Source organism: Lactuca virosa, chromosome 8, assembly GCF_052849685.1.
Source record: "Lactuca virosa cultivar CGN04683 chromosome 8, Lactuca_virosa_CGN04683_v6, whole genome shotgun sequence".
NCBI classification, from domain to species: Eukaryota; Viridiplantae; Streptophyta; class Magnoliopsida; order Asterales; family Asteraceae; genus Lactuca; species Lactuca virosa.
Window position 1 is genome coordinate 122,841,862 of NC_136433.1, and position 12,020 is coordinate 122,853,881.

Genomic DNA, 12,020 nt, shown 5'->3' on the forward strand with positions numbered 1-12,020 from the left:
CTGAGCAGGAACAGACAGCAGTGGGTCAGGCTAAAAAGCCTAAGACCTCGGATCCTTCCAGCAGGGGCCAGCAGGGCCGTGACCGGTGTGCCAAGTGCGACAAACCGCATAGTGGGGCTTGTCGGAGGGCTGGCTCGGGATGCTACGCATGTGGCCATTCGGGCCACGTGATCAGGGATTTCCCAAAGAAGGGCTTGATTTGTTTTTCACTTCAACCAGACTGGCCACAAATGGGCCGATTGTCCGAGGTTACAGGGAGGGGAGGAGCGGTAGTGGTGCCTGTGCCCGCCATACTGAGGATCACCGATGACCGCCCTGCTAAGGCGGATGCTCCACCGGTGAAGAGCCGTGTATTTCAGTTGACTACCGAGGAGGCTCGGGCAGTGCCAGACATCGTGGCTGGTATGTGTTTATTCTTCTCTGCTCTATATTTATTTGCATTGCTTATGTATACATTGTGCTTATGTATAGGGACCTTTTTGGTCAATGGTATGTCGGCTTATGTTTTGGTCGATTGGGGAGATACACGATCATTTGTGTCTCTTGCGCTTAGCAAGAAGTTTCGAGATGCGCCGGGAACTTTGGATTCCCCGCTCGAGGTGGAGATTACGGATGACCGTACCGTAAGTGTTCCGAGGGTTTATCAGGACTGTGTCCTGAATGTGCTCGGGGAAAGGTTTTGTATTGATCTAGTTCCGATAACCTTGCGAGGACTGAAGGTGATCGTCGGGATGGACTGGTTGGGGGCAAATGGGGCCATGATTGAATGCGAGCACCAGCTGGTGAGGTTTTGAACCGCATGTAGGGGAGAACTGTTTTTTCATGGAGTGAGGGCCTCACATGGGCCAACCCTCTGTTCAGTTGCGAGAGCTAGGAGATTGCTTCATCAGGGTTGTTCGGGATTTTAGGCTTATATCTCCAATACGAGGGTTGAGACTGTTAGATTAGTGTCTAAGTCCATAACTATAATTAGGTTGCATGGCATCGGAAAAATTTGGATAGACTTTTGTAAGAAAAAGGATATTTATGATTTATTAATATATTATAAGTTTTGATATATTAATATGAAATCATATTATTTACTTAGTATTGATTAAGAATAAATTTTGTGATCAAAAGAGACTAATTAAATATATGGGGATTGATTGTGTAAATCATTCATTCTTATATATGTGGGCTTTTGATCCATAGTTCTTCATGTTGGGCTAAACCCATGGGGTAACCCATGGATACTCCATGGAGGTTTTAACCCATGGAGCATGAAGAATATGGAGAGTCATGAGTTACATGGTGTAACCCTAGTAGCCATAATATAAAAAGGCCCCACAGCTCAAGAAATCGAACCTAAGGATTCATATGAGAGGGTTAGCCGATTTTGAGCATAAGAACTTTTCTCTGAAGTTATTCCAAGTTGTTGGTGGTGTTTTGTTAACCATTTGAGGTGTCACACTTGGGGCAGTAGGCTCATAAGATCCATGGAATCAAGCTACAGCAAAGAGGTATGTTATCCTAACTAGTGTTTTATATTGTTTATGTAAATTGCATGCTAGTTATAGGACTATTACCTTGGAAACCATTTACATGTATAATTAGTGAAAACATAGATCCAAGGTATTTAGGGTTGTATGTGCACCATAGGATGTTGTAGTATACTATAACCCATCAGTGGTATCAGAGCCAAGGCTTGTTTTCAATTATACTTGATGCAAATGGCTGAAAATCGAAGTTTTTTACTGCCTGGACAGGGGACTCGACGAGTCCATTAAGGGACTCGACGAGTCCATGTACAAACGCAACAAACTCGTCGAGTTTGTTCTTGCACTCGGTGAGTTGGACCCCCTAACAGCATATCTTCAAGTCTTTTGGCTTGAATTGGACTAGGAACATTACCCTAAGGTGTTTTTGAACTTATAAACCTGTTTTTGATGTGGTAATATTCATGCTAATCCAATTTCAAAGATAATTGTCATAATTTCAAGATTTGTATTAGTTTATATGTTCATGCTAATTTCTTGAAGATTGATGATTTGAATTATCTTGTTCTTATGAGTTAGTTTAGATTAATAGAAAAATTATGTGATAATTTGTTTTCGATCCAAATTGATCTAAAAGTTGTTCATAACATGTGTTTTTGTAACTTGTCCTCAAGTTATATGAAAAGTCTCATTTATGAATTTTAAGACTCATAAGATTTCCATAAGTTATGAAAAATGAAGAGTCTCATTTTTTTAAATGTTTTAAAGTCTTCCATAACTCGTCCTCAAGTTATGGAACTTGTAGAGCTTTTCCATTAAAACTACTTTAAACTCATAAGTTATGGAAACCAAAAGTTTTTTTTGAATTGTTCAAAACTTGCCCTCAAGTTTTGGAATTTGTAAAGTTCCCCCCCCCCCATGAATACTTTAATTCCACATTAAACCCTTAGAATTTTAAAAGTTAAAATTCAACCCTTAGAATTTTAAAAGTTAAAATTCAACCCTTAGAACTTTAATTCCATATTTATATATATGTATAAGAGTAAGTCAGTCTTACCGTTAGTAGGCGTCATTCACGAAGCCGGTCTATAAGGGGGGTATAAGGTTTCTGCCTATAAAATGGCAGTTTAATGGGTGTCCACTCTCACCCACCGCTTCCTTGACTGGTGGAGGGTCGTTAGCCGAACGGGTAGGACAAAGACTATAATTTTCATTAAAAGTATAATGATAAATATAAAGTAACTAAATCTTATTAAATTCCCAATCTTAGTTACTTTAGGGGAATGTGAAATTGGTGCTAACCAATGAAACTACACTTTGTACATTACCAAGTCGTTGGTGGAGCGTGTGTGGGTAACCGGCACACTAACATGGACTAGTAAGAGTGGCAAAGGGGAATTAATATTTATCATAGATCGATGGAGCGCTTGTGGGTAAATGGCACATCGATTGGGTGATAAAGGTAAGGATACCAAGTTAAGTTACATGGTTATTCACACCTTGTTCGTGATCCTCGGCATCCCAGTCACAAGCTTGAGAGGGCACAATCGAGATTTAAACATGCCATTGAAAATTTCAATGAATCTCACAGGATCTAGGAGTTTCAATCCATTTAAGACCTAAAATTCTTTTTTCTTTTTCATGGTGGAAATTGGTAAATCGTCATTTACCAACCTTCAAATATTTTGTAGCTTGAATTATGACATCCCTCTTTCAAGTTATAAAATATTGTTTTGGATCCTAGCCTTAATATTTCATATTGGGTGTTATATTAAGGACTTAAATCAATTGACTTGAATTTCTCCCATTGTAGATGTCTGGTTCAGACAACTATGATCTTCCCAAATCTCTTGGAACAAGCTTTCCTAATGAAGATGATGTCCCGTGATTGGATCATGGAAATCATACTTCTCTTCCTCCACCTCCTCCAATTATTCTCCCTAACCCACAAGTTCAAGGTCACTCAAGCCCTATTGGCAAGCAAAGTCTGTGTGTGCTCACATCTTGGAGATGAAGTCATATATAGACAGGCCGGGAGAGTAGGGTGTCAAAGTCTTGAGGAAGTTGGTTGTTGACTAGGTTCTTCAATCACATCCTAAGTCATATAGTGAGTTCCTTTAGGACTACTATATGACAGACCATGACATGACCCTTAATGATCTTACCTATTTGCTTGATGCTGCTGAATCAACAATAATTTAGGGCACTGGTAAAGCAAATTTGATTGGAAGATCGACTTCCCAAACTTCCATGGACATTGATAATGGTAAAATTGTAAATCCAGAAAAGCTTTCTCTTCCCAATGGAAAGGGATCGGCCATAGTCAACTCGGTTGACCAAATGGTAAAAAGAAAGGCTTAGTCTGAGATAGTCCCGTGTACCATTCCCAAAGAGTCCATATGTTTCTATTGCCAAAGAAAGGGGCATTGGTTGCGAAGCTGCCCTATTTACCTGATTGATCATAAGGATGGTAAAGTCAAAAAGGTTTGACTCTACTTCGGGTAAAGTCCACTATCTAACTCTATTAAGTTCCTATTCTGAGATTCTTATTACATGATGTGACTAGGTCATATTTTGATGTTTTAAGAATAAAAGAAAAGAGAGGAAGCTTAAAAGAAGAATATGTTGATTCTGATCGCGAAGATGGATTTCGATCGCATGGTTTGGTGATCAGAATTTTGAGTTGTTGCTTAAGAGTTGGGATAGATTGCCTAGGAATAAATAACAACATTGTTTTCATATGTGTTTGCATTGTAAGGATAAGTTTTTCCACAATTTTATAAATAAAATAAAACTTTTTGATTTTATTTATTTTTTAAATATCCTTACAATGGCATTTGTGAAAAATTATTGTTTATATGATTCCATTGCTAGAAATATTGGAAAATGGATTTGATTCTTTCGTTTGTGGTAGTATCATAATTTACCAAATAAGGAAAGATTCTCATCACCCAAGTTTCAGTATGATAGAAACTTGGAATCATGCAACTTGTATTGTATGATGAATGAGAATTTTCATATTTGGGAAATTAAGACTAATTCCTTGTCCACATGTATATGTGAGTCAAGTGAAGGACTAGAAGATCGGGTACACTTGGTTGTGTGCTGATCAGGTCCACCACAAAGAACGATAAGTCTATTCGTCATGATTTACTAAAGTTTAGTAAATATGGTTGTGCTTGCAAGTTTAAGTATAATTCTGAAACATTGGAAAAGTTTCAATGTATGGCAGGACGAATGAGAAGAATCAAATTAGGCAGAAAGATAAAATTTTCTCCTATCTGTAAAGATGGGAGAGTACTTCAGTATCATGTTTTATGATCATCTTAATGATTATGAAAAACCATATCACAATTGATCCTCTAAGGAAATCTTTGTGCAATTGTTTGACTAAGAAGAGGACTCGTGAATTGTAGAAATGGTTAAATAAAAAGATGAATCATAATTCGTTCCAAAACAACTCTTAGAGTAATACTCCAATATTGTAACTTGAGTGACATAATCTTAAGAAGGTTTATAAGACTTGTCAAATGTAGAGTAAAATGTTTCTTACTCTTGTGCATTTGAAATTGGTAAGTTGTGATGTTTTGGATAAAACAAAGACCAACTAAGGCCAATTGTGTGAAGTGTTTGTCTTGATAAGAAACCGCACTAACTCTTGAATATTTTCTTTGTCAAGGAATCGTTCTTGACAAGAGAATCTTATATGTCAAGAGGTCAGTGGGAGTCTTAAAGATCTTGAAAATTTTCAAGAACTAATCAAGAATAAAACTGTTGCTTATCACTAGCACACGACTTGAGGTTTGTAACCTATCGTGTTGACATATTCTTGTTTCTGTGCCCATTCCAGTTAAGTGGACTATGCATGTGAGTTCTATGAGTTCTCAATTGTTTGCATAACAACCTGGAAGCAATGGTAGGCCCTTGTGCTGCCAAGTGGCAAGAAGTTAAGATTGCACAAGTTCAATCCATATGAGTTTGGATTTGTCACAAACCTTGTTTTTTATATTGTGGTTTGACAAATTCACATGGATAGGAACATATACACCATGAATGTCTAAGTGTCATAAGGTTTCTCTCCGATTCATGAAAATGATGGTGAGGAAATGTGTTCGCTAAGTAGATTTTAAGTAGATAGCAATTGGGATATTTGCAATCTCAAAGTCGTTAGTGGAGCGTGTGTGGTTAACCGGCACACTAACATGGACTTGTGAGAAATGCAAAAGGTCTAAACAATTGAGACTATGATTACGGCATCGCTTTTCATAGTTCTAAAAATTGTTTAGACACACATGTGAGCTATCTAAGGAAATGTGTATGATATTGATAAAGTCTTATCAAAGCATCTCGTATCAGAAATCTGAACTTTGGTAAGAAAGTAAATAAAGTATTGATTTCTAGAAGTCCAGCTGATTTCTGGATACATGTCAAAGCTAGTGGGAGCATAAGTGTTATGCTAATAATTATCGTGTTAGTGGGAGCATGATTATTATGTTAAGTATTGCAAGTTAGCAATTTTAATTATAGAAAACATAAGTTTCAACTTGTAAAGTGTACTTTTCAGGGTTTGAAAACTTGTTTTGCTATAATTAAGGGAGAGGAAATTATACTTCATTCCAATTCAAAAAGTTTAGATTGTGATATTTTAATCAAATTTAGTCATAATTACATTATTTGCGTTCTAAAATTCGATTATGACTACGGCATCCCTTTTCATAATCTGAATTATGAGAACATGGCAAATAGAAATAGAAATATTATAGCGAAAGACTGGTCTGGTATCATGTCTTTATGTGAGACATCATGAATCGTATCCCATATGCTTCGGATATTGGATCGATTACATGTGTTGTAATATTCATCCGTTCTAAATTTTCCAAATGCCTAGGGCATTAAGAGGGAAAAAAGGACTAGAACTAGATATGACTGAAATGATTAAACAATTGTCGAGGACAATCTGTGGATTACCAAAGATTGGTTGCTCATGGACAATTGGAAGTATGGTGTAAATTTTTGGAAGGAACATATTGACATGTTCTGACAGGAGGCAACTCTTGTTCAGAAGTGATAGTCAAAATGGGAATGAGGAAATGTTTCCATAGGTGGAAGTTATTCATTAAATCTGTGTAAGATTAGAAAATTTAATGCAAGAAGGATGTTCAAAGGAATGTACTTTGAATGTGAGACTTCGTTTCCATGTAATTGCTCTCCATTGGAATGCTTTTTAAATGTTTGTTGCCAAGTCTTTGTGACTTTTGTGCATAGTCATTACAAGAGGATCAATGCATATAAGTTTAAAATCTAACAGATTTCAGTAAATGGCAAAGAATCTTGGATTATTACATTTGCAGTAAGGATTTGGGATTGTGAAATGAGAATCATTGGAATCATGTTTAATTGGTTTATTCAACAAAGTAAGGATCATAGACATGAAGGGTTTTGAGCACTCTAACACTCCTAAGGTGTACATGCAACCCTAGAAACCTTGGATCTACGTTTCACTAAGATACATGCAAATTTGATTTCCAAGGTTCTTAACCTATCTAGCATAGCATGGGGAACTTTTTAAACATAAATGCTAGAAGAAGAACATACCTTTTGTTGTTTGGATTCCTTGAGAACCTTGTGAGCCTAGCACCTCAAGTGTGATGCCTCAAATATCTCACAGAACACAATAACACTTGGAATAACTTTGAGAGAAGTTCACTAACACCTCAAAATCGGCTAGCCCTATTTACTTGCTTGTAGTAGTGCCAATTTTGCTAGACAAGGGGTCTTTATATAGTTGTGACACAAGTAGGGTTACACCATGTAAACCCTAATTGTCATGGCTTTCCATATTCCATGATCCATGGGTTTGTAACCTCCATGGACTATCCATGGAGAACCTTATGGGTTTTAGCCCAATCCATACAAACCATGGATCATTAGCCCACTATACAAGAATAGATGATTTACACAATCAACCCCATATATTTAATTAGTCTCTTTTTGATCACTTAATTAATTCCAAATTAATTCTTTGATCAATACTAACTAAATAATATTATTAATATATTTGAACTTATAATATATTAATAATCCTTAAGTGTCCTTTCTCTCATTTAGTCTATCCAAATGTTACAATGCCATGCAACCCAAATGGACCATGCCAACTGGGTCAAGTACATACCAGAAATAGTTATTGACTTAGACACCTTATCCAACAGTCTCCCACTTGGATAAGTCTAATAACTATAACTGCAAGTATGACTTCAGGAACCGATCAGCAATCGTAGCTCTTTCAAGGACTCGCGGAACTGAGATGATGATGATACGCCATTTAAGATATGTGATCATATAATCCTATGTTCTAGATATCAGCCAGACAAATACATGGAACAAAGTCTTACTTAGTGTCCAGCAATTTGTTTCCCGATTTCCGATTTGTTTGACATAGAACTTAATTGAACACATCAACTTAGTGTTGACCGGGCCCGGTACATAGGTAACAACAAAATCATCGAGGGGCCCAGATATCGCTTCTAATCCAAGAAGGAACAGTTAAACTTCGACTCATATGCTTGTTCTACTACTTGTTGAATTATACACAAAGGCACGTTTAATAACATCGAGTTACCAATGCGTTTTCGTACAATCAATGTATAACCAACTCATAGGAAACAACTCATATCTCTAGGTTTGAAGACTTATATGATATTACCGTCTCACGATCACTCGAGATAAATTCCATGAAGTGATACCAGTGAGCGTGGGTTGAATCCAATACTCAGAACTTATGAACACTCATGAGTGCTGTAGCAACACTTTGCTATGTCCAACATCTTAGACATCTACAACCAACTACATGACAGTCTTGATTCATATCTACTTCCAACATATGACCGACTGTGGAGAATTTGAATAATATGAAATAGCATAACATAATTATTCTGGAAGTCAAAACATGCAAAATGAAGCGATAGTAAACGATTGACAAAAGATAGCAACACTTTACTCATAAATAAACAACAACTTTTATTCATCATCAAATGTCAATTACATTTTACACATTTCAAATCTATCTAAGTACTAAAACTAATATCATCTTTCAGCCCTATGCGCCTCGCATGCTGGAGATGCTTAACCCTGCCCAGTCCCTTCATGAGGGGATCTGCCGGGTTCTCATCCGATGATACCCTCTTTTCCACGAGGAGTCCTTCTTCTATTCGATGTCTGATGAAATGGTATTTTCTGTCGATGTGTCTGGATCGCCCGTGATCCCTTGGTTCCTTGGCTAAGGCAACTGCACTTTCACTATCACAGAAAATCTCTATAGGCTCCTTTATAGCTAGTACAACTCTGAGGTCTCCAATGAAGTTATTTAGCCACATAGCCTCCTTTGCTGCCTCGCTTGCTGCTATATACTCTGATTCGCAAGTTGAATCAGCCACTGTCTCCTGCTTGGAACTTTTCCAAGAAATTGCTCCTCCGTTTAAGGTAAAGACCCAGCCTGACTAGGAGCGGAAATTATCCCTATCAGTCTGAAAGCTAGCATCACTATACCCTACTACTCTCAAGTCATCACTCCCACTGAGGGTAAGGACCCAGTCCTTAGTCCTCCGCAGGTACTTGAGAATGTTCTTTACCGCAGTCTAGTGAGCCTTGCCAGGGTTCCCCTGATATTTGCTGACCATGCTTAATGCAAAGGCCACATCAGGACGAGTACAATTCATAGCATACATGATCGAGCCTATAGCGGAAGCATACAGTACTCGACTCATCTCAGCTATCTCAGCCTCTGTACTCGGGCTCTGAGTCTTACTCAATCTGGCATTACTCTGGATAGCTAAATCTCTTTTCTTGGAATTCTGCATGCTGAACCTATTCAGCACCTTATCCAAGTAGGTACTCTGACTAAGTCCAATTAGTCTTTTACTCCTATCTCTTAAAATCCTTATCCCTAGGATATGGGCAGCTTCTCCAAGGTCCTTCATAGCAAAACACTTCCCAAGCCAGGACTTCACTTCCTGTAGAGTTAGGATGTCATTTCCTATGAGTAGTATGTCATCCACATACAATACCAAAAAGCTAACTATACTCCCACTAGCCTTGACATATACACAGGACTCATCTTCACTCCTCGAAAAGCCAAACTCTTTGACTTTCTCATCGAAACAAAGATTCCATCTACGAGGTTCTTGTTTCAATCCATAGATGGATTTCTCAAGCTTACACACTCTATTAGGGTACTCTGTGCCGACAAAACCCTCTAGCTGACTCATGTAAACATCCTTAGCCAACTTTCCATTATGGAAAGCGGTTTTGACATCCATTTGCCATATTTCATAATCATGAAATGCAGCAATGGATAGCATAACCCTAATAGACTTAATCTTTGCTACTGGTGAAAAGGTCTCATCATAATCAACTCCCGGAGTTTGAGAAAATCCCTTTGCAACCGGTCGCGCCTTATAAGTGTGTACATTACCATCCATGTTGGTCTTCTTCTTGAAGATCCATTTGCACCCGACTGTCTTACGACCTGGTACATTGTCAACCAAGTTCCAAACTTGAGTGTCACACATTGATTGTATCTCGCTGTCTATATGTAAGTCCCAAATCTGCTTGTGTATCAATCAGATCCGTTTGATGGTGCAGAATCCCAATCAAACGGATGATGCCAAATCTAATGAAGAAGAAGGAGAAGAAGAAGATGATGAATCTTGTATGATTTGATTAGAATGAAGATCCAAATACAAGATTCACACACAACTTACACACACTTAAGCTCCTATCTTCTCTCTAACTTTCTCTCTCTACCATATACTCTCTACTCTTAGCCTTCTTCTCATAACAAGCACTCCTCACCTTATATATATATGAGATAGTTGGCCGTACACGGTTTTACGGCCGTACACACGACCGTAAACACATATATAGCCGTAAACACCGAGCTGTTTATGGTCCTAGACATAAATATACATTTTCCTAGAAAAGCAAAGTATAAACCAATATTTTGACCCAACAATCTCCCCCTTGGTTTATAGATTTCTTTTCTAATTGACCCAACAAGCTTCCCCTAAAAAGTAGCTGGCTTTTCTTGTTAATCTTCATTGGGAGCTTGGCTTCAGAATTAATCTTCAAATTCTTCACAACTTCAAGATAAACTTGATGAATCTTCAATGAATGACTTCATCTTGAGCGGTTGGGCTTTTCTTCAGGATTTGGCTTTGAACGCATGTTGGGTGAGGAGGCTTCTTGAAAAGATTCTTGAAAAATAGCGCTTTCTGCTTGAGAATCTTCAGAGAGAACTATAGAGAAATCTAATCTTCTGGATCAGTTCAGCAGGTTCATAGATAGCAGCAATTTGATTGAGGAGGCTTCAATGAAATCTGTCACATAATCTTCAAGTGCAGCTTCACCTTGCTTCTGGGGTTGAAAGATTGAATGTTGAAAGAATAGTCTTCATTTCTTGCCCCTTTGAATGAAAATTCTTTGATGATCACGGACGAAGCCTTGGCTCAGAAATTCTCCGATACAGTCTCCATGAGTCTTATCTACATCTGAATACACTTTTCAAGATAGAACAAAACTAAAAGAAAACTTAGCACACAATATTTTTGTATTTTTCATATTTTCTGAAAATTAAAACATAAACAAAAATATTTTTGGATTTTTGATTTTTCTGAACAAGAAATAAATAAAACGGAAATAATACTATTTTTGGATTTTCAATTTTCTGATTTTTGTTTTATTTTTGAATTTTTTTTAATTCTCCCCCTAAATTTGTGCATAGAGGAAAACTATGAACAAATTTAACAAAAACAAAAATATTTGGGATCAAAGTTGTCAAGCAATCCAATATCGTTTATCAGCACACACCTGCATGTCTAGATCTGGTCAATCACCGGTATTGTGGTCCACTTAAACACAAAGGATGTTGACAATTTGGACAGATTATAAGTGACAAGTCATTGGGATATATATATTCCTAAATGGACATTTAGCTGACGACGACCAAGGATATTGTTGTCCACTTAAAGTAAGCAACAAGATATACAGACAACCTATTAAATGGTTCAATTTTAGATGTACTAGAACATGTTTCCCACTTCCCGATATACCCCGGTAATCAAGAACTTCCAAAGAACTCCTTACTTTAGGTGAGTAAAAATTTATTAAGGAGGAAGTCAAATTTAGAAATAAGTGCATATGTTGTGTCCAAGGTCGGATCTATTTCAATCACGTAGAGGGGACAACATATGTCTAACTAGGATAGAGGGATTGAGAGGTATAATGTTGCATATGCTGTGTTCTAGGTCGGATCATTTCAATCATGCAGAGGAGAAAGCATATGACTAACAGATAGAAAGAATTGCATAGATAAAGAGGTGCGTAGAATTAGAGTTGCATATGTTGCAATCCAGGTCAGATCTCTTCCAATCACGCAGAGGAGGAAACATATGACTGACAGATAGAAAGTAAGAAAACAATTTCCTACAGACCTACTTTATCAAAACCCCCAGTTGCCCTATCAATACCGGAATTAAGGACATGAGTCCA

At 37.5% G+C, this 12,020-nt stretch overlaps 1 pseudogene; it reads left to right on the forward strand.

Annotated features, from left to right (window-relative positions):
• The first annotated feature begins 230 nt into the window (after positions 1-230).
• The window catches only part of LOC145130797 (acyl-CoA-binding domain-containing protein 5-like), a 79,009-nt pseudogene continuing 67,219 nt past the window's right edge, over positions 231-12,020 (forward strand).